Consider the following 19,543-nt stretch of genomic DNA (forward strand, 5'->3'; position numbering starts at 1 on the left):
ACATCTACTGAGATAGCATCTTGAACTAGGGGTTGGGATTACAAATGTCAAAATGGCCTATTTCCTGTTCTTGCATTCTGCAAGAAGTTTGTTTTGGAATGCTCTGGGAGGAGAAAGGAAGAACTCTTGGTGGACAGGGAGGTCTCACAGAGGACATAACCCTCAACCGAGGCCTGAGGAAGCAGTGTGGTGTGAAGTTTCAGAGTATAGCCTCTAGAGTCAGATGGGAGGATGATATGGTTCAGATTTCTGTCCCCACCTGAATCTCATGTTGAATTTTAGTTTCCCAATGTTGAAGGAGGGGCCTGATGGGAGGTCACTGAATCATGGGGGCAGATTTTCCCCTTCCTTTGCTTGAGATAGTGAGTTCTCATGAACTCTGGTTGTTTAAAAGTGTGTAGCACCTCCCCTGTCTCTCTCTTCCTCCTGCTTCAGCCATGTAAGACGTGCCTCCTTCTTCTTCACCTTCTGCCATGACTGTAAGTTTCCTAAGGCCTTCCCAGCCATGATTCCTGTACAGCCTGCAGAACTGTGAGCCAATTAAACTTTTTTTCTTTATCAATTACCTAATCTCAAGTAGTTCTTTATAGCAATGTGGGAACAGACTAATACAGAGGCAGACTGCTTAGACTGGATTTAATTCTGCAATTAACAATTGCTGTAGTTTGAATGTTTGTTTCCTCCTAAACTCATGTTGAAACTTAATCTCAATGTAGCAGTATTGAGAGGTGGGGCCTTCAAAAGGTGATTGGGTTGTGAGGGCTCTGCCCTCATAAGTAATCCATTCATGGATTAATGGGTGAATGGATTATCATGGGAGTGGGACTGGTGGCTTTATGAGAAGAGAGAGACCTGAGCTATCACACTCAACCCCCTCACCACGTAGTGTCCAGCACTACCTGGAGACACTTGCAGGGTCCCCATCAGCAAGAGGGGCCTCACTAGATGCAGTCCCTTGACCTTGGACTTCTCAGTCTCCATAACTGTAAGAAATACATTTCTTTATATATTACCCAGTTTCATGTATTCTGTTATAGGCAACAGAAAATGAACTAAGACATCTATTAATGTAATTCTGACAAGTAACCAAGCCTCAATCTCTTTCTCTGTAAAATGTGATAGTTATATTACCTATACACAGAGTTATTGTGAAGATTAAATGAGAAAATCCCCAGCATCTAGGTAGCCGCCTCATCCCACCCTAGACTGACTCTTCATTCAAAATTCAAGTGAAAGTGCCTCCTGGATCACTCAGAAGTTGATTCTGTTCTTTTGTTGTTTCACTAAAAGTGATGGAAGATGGGCTGGTTAAGCAGATAGCTTTTCTCTAGAGTATCAACATTGAGCTAAATAATTTTACAGGCTGTGGATCCAGATTCCCAAATTAGCACTTACATAAAACAATAGATTACAGAAACATAAGACAGCCCAAAACTTGTAACAAATAGGCTTATTTTCTAGTATGTTATTGGATGAGGGAGGGAAAGGACACAGAAGAGTCTTCACCCAGCTGTGGGGACTCTGAATTTGGCAGGTTAGTTTTGTGTGAGGAGGGTCGCCTGAGAGTGTTTGTACCCTGTGCCATTGGTTATTGGAGAGTAGATTTTTCTTTGGCTGGTATTTTTTTCTTTATAGAGCTCACTGGCATCCTATTGCAATGGAACTATCTGACTATTGCAATAAAACTTATCACGTTTATTACAGCACACATGAGCAGTGCCTTTAAAACTAGGGAGAATGCACCTATGTCTCTAATTTTTGCCTTCTGCAAAAATTGATTTTGTGTAAACTTTATGGTACCAAATATATAAATTGTGCCTATAAAAATAATAGGATTAAAAACAGTTAGAGAGAGCTCCCGTCTCCACTCTTCCATCTTTTCCATTCCAGGAGCTCCTCTGTGACTCTATCACCGACCCTGTTATCCCTTGCCCTGCAGGTACAGGGAGGATGGTGGAATATCTGGAGGCTGCAAAATGGCTTGTGAAGGAGAATGACTACCCCAAAGTACAGGAAAGACCCACCCTAGTGAGCTGGAATGCTGTTTTGCTACTTCTCTGGAGGTGAACATTTTAAATACATGCTGGCTTTTTTTTTTTTTTTTTCATTTTACTGTAGAGATATTGCTGGAGCACGATATAAAAGATTAATTTCAAAAAGTGATTTTGAGGAAATATGGAAGATGTGTGACCTTAATAATTTACATTTAAAGAAAGACTACCAATGTATGGGTAATTGCAAGGGGCAGAAAAGCAGTTTCAATTACCTTTATCAATGTTTACCAACTACCCATAGCAAAACATGTCAATGTCATAAATGTGACAAAGCTTTTGAGTTGTGCCCAATCTTCAGTAAACATAAGAAATTTTTTAGCAGAGAGAAATGCTGCAAATGTGAAGAATGTGGCAAATACTATAGGTTGTTCTCAGCTTTTACTAGACATAGAGAATTTATACTGCAGAGAGATGCTACAAATGTAAGAATGTGGCAAAGCCTTTAAGTGATTCTCAGACCTTACTAATCATAAGAGAATTCATACTGGAGCGAAATCCCACAAATGTGAAGAATGTAACAAATCCTCTAGGTAGTTCTCAGACCTTGCTAGACATAAGATAATTCATGCTGAAGAGAAACCCTACAAATGTAATAAATGTGGAAAAGTTTTTAAGTGGTTCTTGGCCCTTATTAAACATAAGAGAATTCACACTGGAGAGAAACCCTACATCTGTCAAGAATGTGGCAAAGCCTTTACCTGCTCCTGAACCAGTATTTTTTTTTTTTTTTTTTTTAAAGAGAAAGAGGAAAATAGGAAGGAGGAAAAAGGAAGAGAAAGAGAGAGACAGAATGGGGAGGAGGGAGAAGGAAAAGAAAGAAGGAGAGAGAATGGGAGTATTGATTTCTTGCCCAGGCTAGAATGCAATTTAGTAATGGGTATTGAAAACCTCTTTTATACTGATAATTATACTTAATGATGTAGTCAGGAAGGAATAAGGGAAGAAGATAACAAACAAACAGCCAACCAATATTTAATTTAAACCTATGAAATGCTATGCGATTACTGAGGAGTGATTTACTTCCAATTATATAGTCACCTTTGGAATAGGTGTGAGGTGGTAATGTATGTTTTGTGTATTTGAAGTGGAGAGTTCTATAAATGTTTATTAAGTTTACTTGTTCCGGGTCTGAGTTCAAGTTCTGAATATCCTTGTTAATTTTCTATTTCGTTGATCTATAGAATCGTTAGCTCTTCTTGTTGCATTGATCCTTTTGCCATTATGTAATGTCATTCCTCGCCTCTTTTGATCTTTGTTGCTTTAAAGTCTACTTTATCAGAGGCGAGAATTGCATCTCCTGCTTTTTGTTTATTGGTTTATTTTTACTCTCTGTTTGATTAGTAAATCTTCCTCCTTCTCTCTGAGTCTTTGTGTATTGTTGCATGTAAGATGGGCCCGGATGCAGCATACCGATGGGTTTTGGCTTTTTATCCAATTAAAATATATATAAGTTTAATACCGGCGTTTGATGCTAGCTGGCTGTTTTGCCCATTAGTTGATGTAAATTTTTTATTGTGTTAAAGTTCTTTGCTTTTTGATATATTTTTGGAAAGGCTGATATTGGTTGTTCCTTTATATGTATAGTGCTTCTTTCAGAAGCTCTTGTAAAGCAGGCCTGGTGGTGGTGAACTCTCTAAGTACTTGTTTGTTCGCAAAAGATTTAATTTTTCCTTCGATTATAAAGCTTAGTTTGGCTGGATAGGAAATTCTGGGTTGAAAGTTCTTTTCTTTAAGGATGTTAAATATTGGTCCCCACTCTTTTCTGGCTTGTAGGGTTTCTGTTGAGAGATCTGCTGTAAGTCTGATAGGTTTCCCTTTATGGGTAACCTGACCTTTCTCTCTGGCTGCCCTTAGTATTTTCTCCTTCATTTCAACCCTAATAAATCTGGCGATTATGTGCCTTGGGGTTGGTCTTCTTGAAGAATATCTTTGTGGTGTTCTCTGTATTACCTGGAGTTGAATATTACCCTGCCTTGCCAGGTTGGGAAAATTTTCCTGAATGATATCCTGAAGAGTATTTTCCAACTTGGATTCATTCTCTTCATCACATTCAGGTACACCTATCAAACGTAAATTAGGTCTTTTCACATAGTCCCATATTTCCTGGAGACTTTGCTCATTCCTTTTCATCCTTTTTTCTGCATTCTTGTCTTCTCGTTTCATTTCACTGAGCTGGTCCTCGACTTCTGTTATCTTTCCTTCTGCTTGATCAATTCGACTGTTTAAACTTGTGCATGCTTCGCGAAGTTCTCGTGTTGTGTTTTTCAGCTCCATCAATTCACTTATATTCTTCTCTAAATTGTCCATTCTCGTTAACATTTCGTCAAACCTTTTTTCAAGGTTCTTAGTTTCTTTGCATTGGGTTAGAACAAGTTCTTTTAATTCACAGAAGTTTCTTATCACCCACGTTTTGAAACCTGCTTCTGTTATTGGAACACATGTGTAATCTATTAAGCCTTGTTCTGTTACTGATGAGGAATTGCAATCCCCTGTAGAGGGAGAGGTATTCTGATTTTGAGTATTCTCTACCTTTTTACGCTGGTTTCTTCCCTTCATTATATATTTGTCTGTCTGTCGTCTTTATAATTACCGACTTTCTAACTGGGTCTCTGACGTCCAACTTGTTGATTCCCTGCGCCGAAATCTGAGCAATCCACTGAGCCGGCCAAAACAGCGGTGTTAAGATTGATGGTGCTTTTCTGCCTGGGAATCTCCGGACTCTGCACCAAGAACTGGCGTGCTAAGGCACCAGCAAAACCGCCACGCCGGCCACAAGAGTCGCCCTGGCGACCCGTGGAGCTCCTCCACTGGGAATCTCCTGGTCCGTGAGCAACTAATATTCGTCTGAAAGTGTGGCGTCCTCTCGTTCTTTGCGCTTTCACTGGGAGGTACGTGCCTGAGCTGCTAATCATCAGCCATCTTGGATCTCTCCTATCTTTAGCTGAACCAGTATTAACCACAAGAGAATTCATATGGAAGAGAGACCTTACAAATATGAAGAATACAGCAAAACCTTTAAGTGCTTCTCAGACCTTACTAATCGTAAGAGAATTCACACTGGAGATAAACCCCATAAATGTGAAGAAAGTGGCAAAGCATGCAGGTGGTTCTCACAACTTATTGAACATAAGAGAATTAATACAAGAGAGAAGCTCCACAAGTGTTAAAAATACGGAAAAGTCTTTAACAAGTCCTTATATTGTGTTCAACATCAGAGATTTAATACCGAACAAATGCAGGATAAATGTAATGTCTGATGAAGAACATTCAACGTCTTCAAGGGGCTCTAAAAACTTGCTCTATAATCTGGGTGCTTTTGTGTTGGGTGCATATATAGCCCTTTAATATACAGTCATTTACTGTTAAAAAAAAAAAAAGCAGTTAGAGACTTAGAGATTATTAAAGTTGTTTTTTCAGGGTAGAGTTGTATTTTCATTTAGTTGTAGTCTCCTGAAACAAATGAACATTTTGTATTTCATTGCTAAGATAAAATAGTGAAAACAAAACAGCAAGATTGGAGAGAGAAATGAACAGAAAGGGTCTGTTGAGTGAGGAGGAAGGTGGGAAAGAAGGCAGCAAGTAGAGAAAGATTGGAAGGGAGGAGTGGGTAGAGAAAGGAGGTAAATACAGAAGAAGGATATATGGTTTGATGGAATAAACAATACCTAGTGTTGATAGATCAATGGGGATGACTATAGTTGATAATCTATTGTATATTTCAAAATAGTTAGAAGAGAATAATTCAAAGATTTCTAGCATAGAGAAAAGACACATATTTCAGGTGATGAATATTTCAAGTACATTAATTTTTCAAATTATACGAATGTATTCAAGTATCATATGTACCGTGAAACTATTACATCTATTATGCATCAATTTAAAAAGACAGGCTGGGTATGGTGGCTCACGTCTGTAATCCCAACATTTTGGGTGGCCAAGGTGGACACATCACTTAAGCCCAGGAATTCAAGACCAGCCTGGGCAACATGGTGAGCCCCCCCATCTCTATGTTAAAAAACAACTACAACATAAAAATAAAAATTAAAAAGCACAGAAGGAAAAACAATGTTTGGTAATTGGAGTTGAGCCTAGGAGTGGCTGTGATACCTGAATAATGTTAAGCAGGTCCAAACAAATAAGATCTCCATTGGAAAGTTTCTTCATTCATTTGGAAAGCCATTCTGGAGGGCATTTGAACGTTTGTTTAGTTCAGCCACTCTGTAATTATAGATCCCTTTGCATACATAATATGTACCAAACAGTGTAGCCTGGGGGTTTCTCTAATTTTTTTGTAGTGAATAAATCTCCCTAGGTAGATGGCAGGATCGTACAGGCAAGGTGCAAGGCCCTACCTTCCACTCGCACTCCTTCAGCAGTGCTTCCAACTCTTTGCACCACTCAGCACACACACCCAGAAGGTAGGCAAACGTGGGAGATGGCACTTCTCTTGGAGCCCATAAAGGCTCCTGTGTGGATGGCGGTGGCTGGAGGTGGAGGTGGTCAGGAACTCTGCCTGCCCTAATACCCCACGTGCTGGTGCAGAGGGACATTTGGTGGATAGTTTTGTCTTGGCTTGACCTTCCTATTTCCTGCCAAACAATGGCCCTGGCTTCTTTAAACATGAAGAACACTTTCTCTTGGAAGACTCCTAGATGTCCATATAGATTAGTTAAAATTATGTAAGCTGTAATTAGCTTACTTTTGATAACACCTGCATGTTCCTATTGAATTTTTATTTGTCAATCTCTCTTCAGCCTACATGCTCCTGGAAGGCTTACAGGGCTCTATCTTTTGTGCCTCTTAACATGTCAGTTTCTGGTATAGTTGTCTTTACAAAGAAGAAACATGATCAGAACTCCCTCCTCTTCTCTCTCCACCTCTAAATTTTCTGACTGGCGTTTATCCATTCCTTTCTCCCCCATCTCAGGAGGAGGTCTCCTAGTTGAACGTGAATGCTTCCACCTCTGCTCGGGGGCCAGTCCTTTTGTCTCCCAGGGTCCTTGTTCTGTCCATTGTCTCCAATTCTCTTTCTACCTGTCCTTCTCCACTGGATCTTTCCCTCGGCTTGCGCATTTGCTTGTTTCTCTCATTTAAAAGGAATCCACCCTTCCATGACCCAAACTTTCTCTTCTGTTCATATCAAAGCTCTTAGAAAAAGGAAGCCAGGCTCAAAATTAATTGTTTTATTATCTGTTCCTGTAACTAAAGATCTTATTAATCCCTATTTTGACTTATTTATTTCAGAGTAAACATGATCCTATTCTTTTTTTTTTTTTTTTTTTTGCTTATAAAAGCAGTACATTCTCATTTAAAAGTTTAGACCACACATAAAGAAAATCAAAAGTAGTAATAATTGATAACCCCGGAATTCAGAGACTACTGCCACAGCACTGTGGGCACTGCACTAACAGCTGCGTTCCTCCATCTTCCTTTGCGGCAAACTTTAGGTATCGATCTTAACTCACGTGTTGCAGTTACAGACATGTCCAAAACACCCTTTTATGCTCTTAAAATTAGTAAAGGCCCGCAGAAGCTTTAGTTTGTGCACATTACATCTATTGAGATTGGTCATATTCAATGTTAAAAGAAAATTTAAAACATTTTATTTACTAATTCATTAAGAATAACAATAATGCATTTGTTACAGACTACCGTAAATAATATATTAATGACAAAATAACAAATATACTTTTCAGAAAAAAAAACATTTGGTGAGAGGAATGGTATGTTTTACATTTTTACAAATGTTTAAATGTCTAGCATAATAGACAGCTGAACTTCAAAGCCTTCTGCATTCAAATGGTTGTGATATGCTGTTAAATATGTTAGATGTAGTGAACCCCAAGTTTCTCTTCAAAGAATCAGTACTTCAGTATGTTCAGCTCTCTTATTCTTTAATTCTCTATTTTAAAGTTTAACTTCCTTGTAGTTTCAGTAAACAGCCTTTTCCACCAGTTCTAATCAGTAGTTCACATCTGTCCCCTCAGTCCCCTGCCCCATCCTGACTCATCCTGGTCACCTGCTCCAGTCATCTGCTCTGGCACCTGCTTTGACTCCTGCTTACCTGCTCTGACCTGCCCGTAACTGCCTGTCCTGCCAAACTACCTACCCTGCCACTCTGGCTCATACTCCTGCTCCCTTTAAAATAGCCAATCAGAATTAGACTAGACTGTGAGGTCTAACTCTAGCCAATAGGGGAACGACACAGCAGTAGGGGTGACTTCCATCAGGCATAAGTACCTCTTCCCCTCATTGTCCAGGTGTGCACTCACCATGTTCCATCTGTGAGTTGCACCCTTCTATAGAAGTAAATTGCCTTGCTGTGGAAATTTGTATTCGAGTGCTACTTCTTTTGCAGAATTGAAAATTCTACTTATAACAAATATCTGAAAAAAATTCTACTTATAACAAATATCTGGAAAACATCTGATCTCACAGACAAGTGCTTAGAAAAGGAGGAGTATTTTAATAATTTTAATAACATTTTAGAGTAATGGTTGATATTCTGATTCGGTATAACATCAAAACTCAGGAAGTGGTAGTTTCATATCTATGAACTTTTTGTACTTTCTCTACACTTGTGAGAGAATGAAGGCAAAAAAAACATATTATTATGAAAACAGTCCTGACCTCCTAGGCCCCTAGAAAGGGCCTTGAGATCCCCCAGGAATCCCCATAGCACACTTTGAGGACCACTGGTCCAGGCCACTGTTACGATTTCCTTTACCAGTGACTTAGGAAGGACATGTGACTCAATTCAGACGAAGGAGACATAATGGGAATTCTTCAACCTACTTGAAAATGTTTCCTGAAACATAAAAAGAGCCCCATAGGAAGACAGAACATGCTGCTTCTGCTCATCAGTGTCATGTTTTCTTGTGCATCTTGGCTTTGAAAGGGAGGCTGCCTGAGGATGGCTGAGCAGATGTCATTGAGCCACAGGGCTGGCCTCCTTGAGTTACCTTGACTCAGGACTTTTAAGTTTTGTGAAATTAACTTTACTTAAGGAAAGAAGGAGGAAAGAAACAAAGGAAGGAAGGAATAAAGGAAAAAAGATAGGACTTTTTGGTAGGTATCTTTCCAGACTTTTTTCTAAATGTTTATACATATAGTTTGATATTTATTCATCTCTGTGTGCTGAGCACTTAGCTCAGCGTAATGCATGGCACATCTCAGTGATTAATAGATATTCTTTAAAGGAATGAATAAATGAATATGTGGTGTTTACCGACTGACGATGATTTCCTCTTATTCTGTTCTTTGTCAGGATGAAAAAGAAGCAGATCACTCTAAGAATGACAGGTTTCCTGGGTGCTGTGAAACATACATAAACAGACAGCTGCAAAGAAGGATATTTTCTCTATTTCAAGACACGAACACTGCCCCCCACCTCACTTCCAGTGTTTTGTACCCTAAATGAAATTGGGCATTCGCCTGATATAACCTGAAAAATGTGGCATACTATACTTTACATAGTGATTTATAGTTTACAGACTGCTTTTATGATGGTGTTATTTAGTTTTCCAAAATCAAGCTGTGATATAGTGCTATTATTTCCCTTTTTAAAAAGAGGAAATGGGGGACACGTGAGGGTAAGTGAGTGGTTTAGGTCACATAACTAGTCAGCAATAGAAGCAGGACTAGAATTGCAAGTCCCATGGTCTTGAGGGCTGAGCCCCAGGAAACCTTGTCAAGGGCTTTGCCGTCATGGGATTTGCCTGACTGTCCCTAGGCAGGGGAGGGATGGAGTGCAGTTACAACTGGCCTTCATCCTTTGCCCCAAGCTCTACCCTCTGGGAAGTCCAGGACCAGACAGTGGCAAGGGTGACATTGTGATCCACCTCAGTTGAACGGCAGTAAAATGATAAAGCCCTTGTTCTGAATGACTTTACCTGGAGGTGATGTCTTCTGCTAGACTGACTGTGACATTAAAAATGGATGAGGACAGGGACATTTCCCACCCAGAGCTCAATAGAAACTGGCAAGTGTCAAATATGAAACTTTGCACTGCAACTCACAGGCATCTACCGACCTAAGACTTGAAGGTTTCAACCTGGAAACAATCCAGGACTAAATGTTGACAACTAACTCTGGGAGAGAGAGGGAGATTTTAAAATGCCAGGGCATGGCAGCAGCAAAGGGCCTTGGGTCTTTACCTGTAGTTGCGGGCAAGTAGAAAATAATCCAAGTAGGTAGTAGGATTGCTTGAGCCTGGGAGGTTGAGGCTGCAGTGAGCTGTGATTGAGCCACTGTACTCCAGCCTGGGTGACAGAGTGAGACCTTGTCTCAAGAAACTAATAAGAATAATAAAGAGAATTTTTTTTTTTTGACAGAGTGTCATTCTTGTTGCCCAGGCTGAAGTGCAATGGTGCAATCTCGGCTCACCACACCCTCCACCTCCCAGGCTCAAGCAATTCTCCTGCCTCAGCCTCCTGAGTAGCTGGGATTACAGGTGCATGCCACCATGCCCAGCTAATTTTTTATTTTTAGTAGAGACAGGGTTTCTTCATGTTGGACAGGCTGGTCTCGAACTCCTGACCTCAAGTGTCAGGTGATCTGCCCACCTCAGCCTCCCAAAGTGCTGGGATTACAGGTGTGAGCCACCGCACCTGGCCTAAACAGAAAGAGTTTTTACTCATGTAGCGAAATAAATTGTGGGATACACACACACACAGACACATCTGCCTATCTATATATACTCAAAGTCTACCATCTCAAAGATGAAATATATAGACGTTGAAAAGAGCAATCCATACTTGCTACCTTTGTTCTTACCGAAGCCGTGGGTCCCTTGTTCATCTCCCTCACTTGCCTCTCAGTATCCTGCATGCTGCCTTTTCTATACACATAACTGTTTTTGAATGAATGAATGTGAGTGAGAAGCATGCATGGGTTTTATCTCTTCTGAGAGTCTAGTGCAATGGAAAGAAATTTGGCACTCTACACACCTGGTGTATTCAGAGCTTCATCTTTTATCAGCTGTGAGACCTGGGGCAGGATCACCATTACTCCATCTGTTAAATGGGATTATGGAGAGGAGTAAAGATAATTTGTGTGAGTTCCCTAGAGCAGTCCTGAGCACTGGCAGTTGCTTAATGTGCAGTAGCTGCTCTCTGTCAGAGGCACGGGGCTGCATAAGGTTACACCATATCAGAGCTGCAGGATAGCAGAGAAAACTCAGTTATTTTGTGTTGGGTAACCAGGGCAGGATTTATGGGGGGGTGAATATTTAGATGGGGCCCAGAAAGAGGGCCCCCAAGTGTAGTAGGTAGAGATGGGAAAGGGAATGGCAATGAAAGTGAGGGAGAGCCAGGGTGAGGAGGCAGGAAAGTGGAAGGAAGGACAAGGCTGTAGAAGGTAGGGTGGTTTCAGCTGGACGTGGTGGCTCATGCCTGTAATCCCAGCACTTTGGGAGGCCGAGGCAGGGCGGATCACCCAAGGTTGGGAGGTGAAGACTAGCCTGACCTACATGGAGAAACCCTGTCTTTACTGAAAATATGAAATTAGCCAGGTGTGGTGGTGCATGCCTGTAATCCCAGCTACTGGGAAGGCTGAGGCAGGAGAATTGTTTGAACCCGGGAGGCAGAGGTTGCAGTGAGCCGAGATTGCGCCATTGCACTCCAGCCTGGGCAACAAGAGCAAAACTCCATCTCAAAAAAAAAAAAAAAAAAAAAAAAAAAAGAAGGTAGGGTGGTTTACTTGGAGGAAGATGCAGCTGGAAAGGTAAATTGAAGGTAAATTGGGGCCAGGTTTTAAAGGGTACTGAGTGCAGGCAGAGCATTTGTACTTTATCCCGTGAAAAATGAGCAGCCATTGGAGGTTTTGAGCAGATGAGTGACAGGTTTCGTGTGTGTGTGTTTGGTTTTGGTTTTTTGAGATGGCGTCTTTCTCTGTCACCTCGGCTGGAATGCAGCGGTGTGATCTCAGCTCACTGCAACCTCCGCCTCCCGGGTTCAAGTGATTCTCATGCCTTGACCTCCCAAGTAGCTGTGACTACAGGTGTGAGCCATGATGCCTGGCTAATTTTTGTCTTTGTAGTAGAGGTGGGGTTTTGCCATGTTGCCCAGGCTGGTTTTGAACTCCTGAACTCAAGCAATCCACCCACCTCAGCCTCCTAAGATGCTGGAAGGATTACAAATGTGTGCCACCGTGCCCAGCGGAGTGACAGGTTTAAGAAACTATGTTTCTTTGGGGCAAGTTTTTTGTAGAAAAAGTCACAGCAACAGCAACTCAGTGCAAAGATGGATACACATTTCAGAGATGGACTTTAAAGCAGGCTTTACTGAGCTCATTCTAAACAGACACTATGGTGCTATCTCATTCTAAACAGACACTGTGGTGCAATCAGCTCATGTGCTCTGGAATGCAAAGTCTCTGATAAAGGTCTTAGAAGAGAGATTGGAGTCATCCTGGGTAAGGGTGGGGGTAGGACAAGATGATGTAGGATAGGTTTTTGAGAGGAGGGAAACTCTTGTAGGGATTTATGGTTATCACTACAGTGGCATTTAAATGGATTAGTCATGTAAGATCTTGAATGTGGACCTACAGCTGGAGTCTTTAGGGACCCAGGGTGACAAAGCAACTTTATTTTAGCTGAAAAGCAGCAAGTTCTTCAGCTCTGAGTAACGCTGGTGTCAAATAAAAGCCCCTTAGCGCTGGCAAAGAAAGAAGAGAAGGAAAAGGAAAATGAAAGAATCAAAAAAGAGGGAGGAAAGGAAGAAAAAAGAGAAAAAAGAGGAATATGCTGGAGAGAGAAAACAGGAAAGGAAAAAGTGAGCCAGGTCATAGAGAGGGATGTGTTCTGCTCACAGTTTCCTGTCATGGACTGTGGTGCCCAAGGCGCCTGCCTGCCTCCATCAGTCACTTCAGCTGGCCGAGAGGAGGTCCAGGATGCCAGAATAAGACTATAGTCAATTTCATCTTTTAGACTATAAACAATTCAAATGGAAAAATGTTGGATGAGGCCCCAATGGCTCAGTCTGGATGGAGGAGATCTGCTCATCAATCTTTGAGTTTTTTTCACTTCTGGGGATTGTCACCCATGTCAGATCCATCTGGACATCACAGCTTTTTTTTTTTTTTTTTTTTTCCAAATGCCTTGCCAGGAAGAATATTTAACACATTTAAATGTAAGAAACTAGGACACAGAGAGAAAAAACTGAGTGTTAGCATCAGTTTCTCCCTTTTTTATGAAGTCTAAGTGTTCTTATAAGGTCATTAGATCCATTGAACAAATGAATTTATTCAACTACTATGTCACAAGGGCTTGGTATACACCAGGCCACTGTACAGGCTACTGCTGGGCTTCTTCTTCTTCTCTTTTTTTGAGACAGGGTCTGGCTCTGTTGCCCAGGCTGGGGTGCAGTGGCATGATCTTGGGTCACTGCAACCTCTTCCTTCTGGGTTCAAGTCATTCTCCTACCTCAGCCTCCCAAGTAGCTGAGACTACAGGTGTGTACCACCATACCCAGCTAATTTTTGTTTTTTTTTTTTTTTTTTTTTTTTGTAGAGACAGGGTTTTACCATGTTGCCCAGGCTGGTCTTGAACTCTTGAACTCAAGTGATCTGCCCACCTTGGCCTCCCAAAGTGTTGGGATGACAGGCATGAGCTACTGCACCCAGCATGGACTTCTAATAGGACCCCCTATGTCATAAAGACGAGATCACGCAATGGAGAAAAGAACAACAGAGATGATATTGCAAGACATTCCCCTAGTTATGTGTCTGGTAACAAACAAAACACAGAAACAAAACTCACTCCCATGAGTTCTTCCTTACATCTCTCTACCACACTGTCTTTTCCTGTTTTCTACTTGCACCACTGATATCCTCTCTGCTTAAAAGTGCTGCTTGAAAGTAACTTCAAGCTTAGACAATCTCATTTCTTTAGCAGTCAAACTTGAATCATGATATTTTGTTTCCTTCTACTTTCCGTCTGCTATAGACGGAATGTTTGCATCCCCTCAAAATTCATATGTTGAAATTATAATCCTCATTGTGCTGGTATTAGGAGATGGGACCAGCCAGGTGCGGTGACTCACACCTGTAGTTCCAGCACTTTGGGAGGCCGAGGCGAGCGGATCACAAGGTCAAGAGATGGAGACCAGCCTGGCCAACATGGTAAAATCCCATCTCTACCAAAAATACAAAAATTAGCCAGACATGGTGGCACGCGCCTGTAGTCCCAGCTATTTGGGAGGCTGCTATTTGGCAGGAGAATCGCTTGAACCCGGGAGGTGGAGGTTGCGGTGAGCCGAGATCGCACTACTGCATTCCAGCCTGGAGACAGAGCGAGACTCTATCTCAAAAAAAAAAAAAAGGAGATGGGACCTATGGGTGTTAATTAGGTCATATTAGGTCTAATGAGGTGGAGTCCTTAGGATGGGATTAGTGCCCTTAAAAGGAGAGCCACCAGTCCCTCTGCCTTGTGAAGCTATAAAGAGAAGACAGCTGTCTACTAGCTAAGAAGAGTGACTTGATCAGACACCAAATCTGCCAGTACCTTGATCTTGGACTTCCCAGCCTCCAGAACAGTGAGAAACAAATTTCTATTGTTAAGCGCCCCCAGTCTATGGTATCATGTTATAATTGCTGAGCTAAGACACCATCTTTACAACTCTCTTATAATGCTAGCTAGTTATCCAGTCCTTCCTAGGGATCAGGCCTTTTACTTTCATTATCTGTAAGCCTCAAAACAACCTCTTATAGGTAATTGACACTCAGCCAGATTTCATTATTTGCCTGGAACACATGGCTAGAAAGTAGCAGAGTCAGGCTTTGACCCTTCAGTCTGTCCAAATTCTGCAAAGTGGACCCCTTCCCCCACACAATATGTCTCCCAGCTCCCTAACTGTGAGTTATTTCCCACTCTGCTCTTGCCCTTGCCGCGGAACCAGTGAATTTCAATCAGGAGACTGCGTCCCTTGGTTTCCTCTCTATTAATAAATGTTTGATTGATTCTAAATGAGCTGTCACTATGCCTTGGCGTGGGAATTACAAGCAGCTCCACAAGCAGATTGTAAGGTGCCAGCCACGTGACCCAAGCTGTTACTGTGACAGCAGCTGTGGAGGAAGAGTATTTAACTATGGTGATGGAAGGAAGGGGACCAACGGGTCTGAGGGAAAGGCTTGGCTGCTCCTGGCCTTATCAACTCTTCAGGATAAAGAAACTGGTCTTTGTTCTGTCTCTTCTTATCCTTTTGATTTTTAAAATAGAAATGTAAGTCAAAGTTCCTTATTGCATTTAAAATCTGCACTAGTTTTGTTCTCTGGTTCTCTTGGGCAATAGGAGTGATAGAATGTGACCTATCACCTTTGAAACTTCTCCCTGAGGAGGTTGACTCAGATCTGCAAGAATAAAAGGTTTAAACAGTTCTGTTTATTTCCCTGAGCCCAGGAGTTCGAAGCTGCAGTGAGTCATGGTTACACCACTGTACTCCAGCCTGGCGACATAGTGAAACCCCCTTTTCAAATATATATATATATATAAGGTGCCCCATCCGCAGGCGAGCACAGCCCTGTGCAAAAGGCAAGATTCTAGCGAAGCAGCAGGCTGGACTTCAGCTCCATTTAGCCCCAAGGTTGGGTGCCCCCATAACCACAGAGCCCATCTCCCATAACCAGACACAGCAAACCTATCTAATGCTAGGCACATTTTAATCAGTTAGGATTTGTTAACTGTTATTAGTATTACCGTATGTCCACCAAGTCCTGAATAAACAGAGACACCAAAAGGAATTAAGTCTTCGTATCATTATCAATGAAGGGATGTTGTTGCCTCCTCAGCTTGTATTCGGTTTCCGAGAGGATCCTGGCCATGGGTGCTAAGTTTCTTAAATCTGGGCTAGTAATAAGAGTGAGGGCAGGAGAAAGTGGTACTGATACAAGTGGCTGAGGTCAGGGAACTCTCACCGAGATGCCATATTTCCCAATGTTTGAGTCTGTTGGAGAAGCAAACGTGGGTAGAAGAAAAAGTTTGAGATCTGGGGACAGAAAAACTGGATTCCAGCCCCAATTCCTGCAACCATGGGCCAGGCCTTTCACTCATCTTAAAAATGTGGGTTACCATCACTTTCCTATATATGTTAGAGGGCTTTGAGGTTTGCACAAGATAATTTCTGAAAAAGTACTGTGAATTCTGTGAGACAATATATACATGGAAATTGCTGTTTATCTTCTCAATGTATTTGTTAGGAGGCGAGGTTTTGGACTGTGAGCGTCCTAGGGGTAAGGATATAAGCTTTATCTTTTTTTTCCAAATTGGACATTGGTAGCTTTCTGTGCTATGTGCGCCTGGCAGCGTGCCAAGCACTCTTGAGTGACACCTGCTGGTCGTGGATGGAACTGTAGGGTCAGGGTACATGGGGACTGCCTCCCCCGGCCTCCAACTGATACCTGATGGTCTCTAACCGTGCCTTTTGGTGTGTTCTCTTCCCACCGGTCGGAGGAGATTACCGTTGTATTTCTTGTTGGCCAGAAAGGTTCACACTTGTTGAAACCTATGACTATTTGTCATACCCAACATCCAGATTGGATGTGAATTCCCAAAATAACCGTCTGGCAAACCCACCTGAGCTCTCAAAACTTTTTCTCTGTTCTCCACCATAATCTCCTTATGTATTCACAAGGCTGAGCCATCACCACACATTCCCGCAGGAAAAATAGCAATTCAGTTACAGAAAGAGTGAATTAATAGTCCATTTTCATAAAGTCGGGCTGCGTCCAGCACTGAGACACTAAGAATCTATGACTTCAGCTTTTTCTCCTGAAGCACTTTTCTAAAATGCACAACTGGGCACAGTTCCACTGGGAAACTAAATAAATCAGGATAACACGGTGACCTGTGAGATGCTGAGAATTTAGAATCCAAGATAGCTTCAACTTTGATTTGTCCTTCTTTTTCCTAATGGATGTTCTCTTTAGTTTTCATGAATCTGTGAAACACATATTTATGGTTGAACCCGTCATTTTTTTCTGTACAGCAGGAAAAGTAAGTTTTGTTTTTTTACTTAACAAAATAAAATAAAAGCCTGGAGAACTTAAGCAATTTGCTGAAAGTCTCGAAGGACACATGTCTCAAATATGCTTATCAATAAAATGTGTGGGTCAGGGTAAGTTAGAAGTCAGCAAATGCTGAACTTCCTTTCACTGCTTTCAATCTGCTGGAACAAGTAAATGGGATGACACTGTCTAGTGTTAAGAAAAAACAAATGGACAGGGCACAGTGGACCACATCTGTAATCCCAGCACTTTGGGAGGTTGAAGCAGGAGCATTGCTTGAGCCCAGGAGTTCAAGACCAGCCTGGGCAACATGGCAAAATCTGCCTCTATAAAAAATTTAAAAAATTCGCCAGGTGTGGTGTGCACCACCACACCTGTAATCCCAGTTGCTCCAGAGCGTGAGGCTGGAGGATTGCTTGAGCCCAGGAAGTCAGGGCTGCAGTGAACTGTGTTTGCACCACTGTGCTCCAGTTTGGGCTACAGAGTGAGCTTCTGCCTTAAACAAACAAACAAGAAAAGGCAACTTATTCTAAGACCCGGATCTAGCATTCTCTCAGGAGGTGGAAGTAGCTCCTGGGACATGCAAGTGTGATTAGAGATGCTGATTTAAGCTTTAGTTTTGCAATAGAAGAAATATTAACCATCTTTCTTAGTTTCAAAGGAAATTCTCTCATAAAATAGAAGAGTTGCAATTGAATCCTCATGTAGAATATTCAGGTGTGTATAGGAATGTGATGATAACATTGCTCTTTTTCACAAGAGTCTTGGTATGGAAAACAATGAAGTGAGAACAAGAGTTAAGTCGGAAGGAAACTGGGAGAAAGCCTTGAAACAAGCGGTTTGGTGGCCTGTAACTCCTGCCACTTGAAAAAATCTGCCTTTCACTTTACTCTTTTCATTTGAACTTCATTGTATGGACAGCACACAATGCACTTGCTCGGCACCTGCCGCACCCAGAACAAGCTTTAACATGAGCTAGAACGACTCGGAGAAGCCTCCCTGGCGAACCCGACCCGGCTCTGGGCACTCCAACTTCACACGTTCCCACGGAAGGCATTGTGCTCGGACAGGGCCTGAGCTTGGTCCAGCACTGGAACTGTGTTATAGGAAAGATTGCTGGGCCTTGGGTATTTCATAATAACTAAACATCTTTGCGTTAGTTTCTGGACCAGCAGTTCTCAACTAAAGGTAATTTGGCCCGCTAGAGGACATCTGGCAATGTCTGGAGACATTTTTGGTGTTACAATTAGGGGTGCTACTGGCACCTACTGGTGTATCTAGTGAGTAGAGGCCATGGATGCTGCTAAACAACCTTTCTTGAGAAGAACAGCCCCCCACAACAAGAATGATTTGGCCCAAAACGTTAATAGTGCCATGTTTGGGAAACCCTGCTCTGGATCAATTCAGTTTTCTTTTTTAAAAATTTATAGAGACAAGATCCTGCTATATATCCCAGTCTGGTCTTGAACTCCTGGCCCCAGATAATCCTCCCTCCTTGGCCTCCCACAGTGCTAGGATTACAGACATGAACTACTGCATCTGGCCCAATTCTTTTCTAAAGCAAGCAAAGTATAGTAGGATTATAGTGAAGCTTGGACCACACTGCTTTTAGCCTTATGAAAGAGGATCTGCCAAACTGTATTATAATAATACTGCCATGTAACCACCAACCACAGAACCTAGGCAACATACAACAATAAACTTTTGCTCATGAGTCCAGAGTCAGCTGGGCAGTTCTGCTAAACTGGGCCAGGCTTGGCTAACCCTGATGGAGCTCACTTATGTCTCTGGAGTCATATGGTAGTTTGGCCTGGGAACTGGCTGCTATAATATGAGTTGACTCAGTGGTGGGTGGGCTGTTGGCTGACATGGCAAGGGTGACTGGATCACGTGGTCTGTCATCACCCAACGGGTTCACCCAGGTTTTTCACATGTCTGTGGTGACGTTCAAGAGAAAGAAAGTAGAAACATGAGAGGCCTCTGGAGGCCTGGGCTTGGAACTGGCATGATATCACTTCCACTGTACTCCATTGGATAAAGGAAGTTGCAAGATTCAAGGCCTGGAGGAATTGACTGTATCTTTTCATGAGAAGAGCTGCAAAGTCAATTGCAATGGGCAAGGATACAGGGAGGAGTGAAGAATTGTGGAAATGTTTGCAGTCAATCTACCATACCCTTCTTCTCCAGCCCTAACTTACACTTATGCTTCAAAATTCACTCGACCATTACCTCCTCCAGGAAGCTTGGTCTAACCTCCACTCTCCTCCTATTGACTTCCAAGCTGATGTCTCTCATAGCACCCTTCACCCTGTGCCACAATCACGGGCACAGCCATTGGCCTGCCCCCACTAGACTCCATGCCATCCTGAGGGCAGGGGCCATGAATGCATGAATAAGTGAATATGTGTCCTTAATGTTTTGTAAATCTGGCTGTAGAGCAGAACGGGCTTGGATCCTAGAGGGAGAATGCCTCCGTTTGAATCCTACTT

This window comes from Aotus nancymaae, unplaced genomic scaffold, assembly GCF_030222135.1.
Source record: "Aotus nancymaae isolate 86718 unplaced genomic scaffold, 86718_ANA_hifiasm-v0.15.2.pri h1tg000012l, whole genome shotgun sequence".
In the NCBI taxonomy this organism is placed as follows: Eukaryota; Metazoa; Chordata; class Mammalia; order Primates; family Aotidae; genus Aotus; species Aotus nancymaae.